The sequence below is a fragment of the Dreissena polymorpha genome, chromosome 16 (assembly GCF_020536995.1).
Source record: "Dreissena polymorpha isolate Duluth1 chromosome 16, UMN_Dpol_1.0, whole genome shotgun sequence".
In the NCBI taxonomy this organism is placed as follows: Eukaryota; Metazoa; Mollusca; class Bivalvia; order Myida; family Dreissenidae; genus Dreissena; species Dreissena polymorpha.
The window spans coordinates 38,637,273-38,642,216 of NC_068370.1; positions in this window are offsets into that span (position 1 = coordinate 38,637,273).

Sequence of the window (4,944 nt, forward strand, 5' to 3'; positions counted from 1 at the left end):
CCCCGTGCCCCCCCCCCCTCCACCCCCCTCCCCCGAATCCCCCCCCCCTATTTTTTTTTTTTTTTTTTTTTTTAGATCATCTCACAAATGACCACCACACCCTCACACTATAACCCCCCACCCCCCCCCCCCATTTTTTTTTAAAACGGTTAAAAAACACAACTTTTTCTTTTTATTATGCCCCCTTAGAAGAAGAGGGGTATATTGCTTTGCTCATGTCGGTCTGTCTGTGTCGGTCGTTCGGTCTGTCCGTCCACCAGGTGGTTGTCAGACGATAACTCAAGAACGCTTGGGCCTAGGATCATGAAACTTCATAGGTACATTGATCATGACTCGCAGATGACCCCTATTGATTTTGAGGTCACTTGGTCAAAGGTCAAGGTCACGGTGACCAGAAATAGTAAAATGTTTTTTGAATGATAACTCAAGAACGCATACGCCTAGGATCATGAAACTTCATGGGTAGATTGATCATGACTTGCAGATGACCCCTTTTGATTTTGAGGTCACTAGGTCAAAGGTCAAGGTCACGGTGACCCGTAATAGTAAAATGGTTTCCGGATGATAACTCAAGAACGCATACGCCTAGGATCATGAAACTTCATGGGTAGATTGATCATGACTCGCAGATGACCCCTATTGATTTTGAGGTCACTAGGTCAAAGGTCAAGGTCACAGTGACCTGAAATAGTAAAATGGTTTTCGGATGATAACTCAAGAACGCATACGCCTAGGATCATGAAACTTCATAGGTAGATTGATCATGACTTGCAGATTACCCCTATTGATTTTGAGGTCACAAGGTCAAAGGTCAAGGTCACGGTGACCTGAATAGTAAAATGATTTTCGGATGATAACTCTTTTGCCTAGGATCATGACACTTCATAGGTACATTGATCGTGACCCGCAGATGACCCCTTTTGATTTTCAGGTCACTAGGTCAAAGGTCAAGGTCACAGTGACAAAAATCGTATTCACACAATGGCTGCCACTACAACGGACAGCCCATATGGGGTGCATGCATGTTTTACAAACAGCCCTTGTTATTTTATGTTTGAAATACCCTAACCATCGCACCCAGAATCCCCCCCACCCCCCTCCCCCACCCCGAATCCCTCACACTTTGCCCCCCCCCCCTCACCCCCCCCCCCATTTTTTTATTTTTTTTAAACGGTTAAAAAACACAATATTTATTTTTATTATTTTATGTTTGAAATACCGTCCAACCATCGCACCAAAGAATCCCCCCCACCCCCCCCTCCCGGAATTTTTTTTTTTTTCGCATTTTTTTCGTATATTTGGAAGATAATGTAATAAATGTCCACACCCCCCACACTATACACCCCCTCTTCACTCCACCCCTCCCTCCCTTGTGATTGAAAATGAGAGTCCCTTCACCTTTAAAAAGAAAATAGATGAGCGGTCTGCACCCGCAAGGCGGTGCTCTTGTTAGCTCACCTGAGCACAACGTGCTCATGGTGAGCGTTTGTGATCGCCTTTTGTTCGTCGTGCGTCGTCAACATTTTGCCTTGTGAACACTCTAGAGGCCACATTTATTGTCTGATCTTCATGAAATTTGGTCAGAACATTTGTCCCATTGATACCTTGAATGAGTTTGAAACTTGGTCATGCTGGGTCAAAAACTAGGTCACTAGGTAAAAAAAAGAAAAACCTTGTGAACACTGTAGAAGTCACATTTGATGCCCAATCTTCATGTAACTTTGTCAAATGTTTGTCTAAATGATATGTTGGTTGAGTTCAAAAATGGTTCCGGTCCGTTGAAAAACATGACCGCCAGGGGGCAGGGCAGTATTCCTTATATGGCATAAGAGAAACTTTGTGAACACTCTAGAAGTCACAATTTTTGCCCAATCATCATGAAACTTGGTCAAAATATTGGATTCATTGATATCTTAGATGATTTCGAAAATGGTCCAGATCGGTGAAAAAACATGGCCGCCAGGGGGCAGGGCAGTTTTCCTTATATGGCTATAGTAAAACCTTGTTAACACTCTAGAGGCCACATTTATTGTCCAATCTTCATGAAATTTGGTCGAAAGATTAGTCTCAATGATATCTTGGATGAGTTCAAAAATGGTTACGTTTGCTTGAAAAACATGGCTGCCAAGGGGCGGGGCATTTTTCCTTATATGGCTATATATGGCTATAGTAAAACCTTGTGAACACTCAAGAGGCCACATTTATTGCCCAATCTTCATGAAATTGGTCAGAAGATTGGTCTCAATGATATCTTGGATGAGTTCGAAAATGGTAACGTTTGCTTTAAAAAACCTGGCTGCCAAGGGGCGGGGCATTTTTCCTTATATGGCTTTATATGGCTATAGTAAAATCTTGTTAACACTCTAGAGGCCACATTTATTGTCAGATCTTCATGAAACTTGGTCAGAAGATTTACCCCATAATATCTTGGACGAGTTCAAAAATGATGCTGGTTGGTTGAAAAACATGGCTGCCAGGGGGTGGGGCATTTTTCCTAATATGGCTATAGTATTGTAAGACTAAATTAAATGTCACAATCGTCATGATTGTTTTACCCCAACAGCCGCTTTATTACTTAATCTTTGTTTTTAAGTGTTTTTTTTTATTTGTGTGACCATTTAATTATCATTTGCTACAAAAGCATTTGGCTGTTGTATATCAAAATGAAATGGTATTAAGTATGATTTTGAATAAATGTTTTTCTTATAAATACAAACCTATTGATTTTTTTATAACCTGATAAATGTTAGTAGTGTCAGTGAATAAGGCTGCAATCATGTGATTGGAAATCTTAAAGGCTTGGTGAACTACCAGAAAATTCTACAAAAAAAATCTTTCAAGGGGTAAAACTGTTTGAAATTTCAAATTTTCAAAATAGTATTCATTTTTATGCCCCCGGATCGATTGATCGGGGTATATTGTTTTTGTCTGTCTGTCCCGTCTGTCTGTCTGTCTGTCTGTCCTGTTCCGTCCGTCCGCCCGTTCGTCCGCCCGTCCGTCCGTCCGTCGTCATAACTTTTGTAATATTGAAGATGCTATTTGGCATGCATGTGTATCTCATGGAACTGCACATTTTGAGTGGTGAAGGTCAAGGTCAAAGTCATCCATCAAGGTCAAAGGTCATTTTAAGCTCGGCTGTTTTCAGAGAAACCCGAGGTATTGTCATAGCCAGGTCGTCGTGTCCGCCGTCCGTGTCAAGGTTTGTTAAGTTTTGAACATTTGCTCTAAAATGAAAGTGCTTCAACCGATAACTTTGAAACTTCATATGTAGATGCACCTTGATGAGTTCTACATGCCACACCCCTTTTGGGGTCACTAGGTCAAAGGTCAAGGTCACTGTGACCTCTAAAAAAAATAAAAAATCTGTCAAACTTTCATTTAATATTCAAAACTGCATCTGCAGCCGAGCGTGGCACCCGTTATGCGTTGCTCTTGTTTTTAGCTCACCTGAAGTTGTGCTCATGGGTTGTGCTCATGGTGAGCTATTGTGATCGCCTTTTGTTTGTCGTCCGTTTGTGCGCCGTCAACATTTGCCTTGTGAACACTCAAGAGGCCGCATTTATTGGCTGATCTTCATGAAACTTGGTCAGATTATTTGTCCCAATGATACCTCGACTGAGTTCGCAACTGGTCATGCTGGGTCAAAAACTACCGGTAGGTCACTAGGTAAAAACAAATAAAAACCTTGTGAACACTGTAAGTCACATTTAATGCCCAATCCTCATGTAACTTTGTCAAAATGTTTGTCTAAATGATGTTTGGTTGAGTTCAAAAATGGTTCCGGTCCGTTGAAAAACATGGCCGCCAGGGGGCGGGGCAGTATTCCTTATATGCTATAGATAAACCTTGTGAACACTCTAGAAGTCACAATTTTGCCCAATCATCATGAATTTGGTCAAACATTGGTTTCATTGATATCTTGGACGAGTTCGAAAATGGTCCAGATCGGTGAAAAACATGGCCGCCAGGAGGCGGGGCATTTTCTCTATATGTATATAGTGAAAACATGTGAACACTCTAGAAGTCACATTTTTGGTCCAATCTTCATGAAATTTGGTCAGAAGATTTGTCTTATTGATATCTTTGATGAGTTCGAAAATGTTACGTTTGCTTGAAAAACATGGCTGCCAAGGGGCGGGGCTATATATGGCTATAGTAAACTCTCAGGGGTTTTTCTTCTGCCTATTTTGGGAAAGGAGTCTGACAAAATTGTCCATTTTGGGAATTTTTGCTTCGATGAAACGGCTCATTTTGGGAAAACATTGTGAATTTATAATGCTTAAATAAGTCATGGTTTAACAAATAAATTTGTTTTCATTTCTTATTTGTCTTCTTTATATAAACACATGCAATATTGGGCATGTTTCAATGTTTATTCAAGTACTGCAATTTTGTTTTTCAGTTACCGTTACACTCAGAAATAAGAACTGTACAGTCAAAAACTTATAGCAGATATTTTGACAAACCAAACACTGGTTTGTCACACAAGTTACAGCATAATTTTTCTCTGCTTTCTGTTTTTGAAAGCAATAACACAGCTCCTCCAATGTTTTGTCATTCATGTCTAGATCTAGACCTTCAATGCAGGTAACATCAGATGATAAGTTTGGTTTGTGTGAATGTGCTGCGTAATGGGGAGCACAGCAGGTTCATGGTGCTGAATCCTCGCTCAACCAGTACAGCAGTGCTTTTGGTTGATACACATCAGCTGACGATTTTGGAACATTAATAATCAATAATCATAGGTCAAAAGACGCTTCTTTTTTTTTGAAATTTGGATTTTTTTTTAAAATTATCGTTTGGGATCGGTTTGTTTGCTTTGGGACGCCCTCCATTTCCGGAGGTCCCGCAGACAGTGCTGAAAAACCCCTGACTCTTGTTAACACTCTAGAGCCACATTTATAGTCCGATCTTCATGAACTCAGTCAGAAGATTTATCCCAAT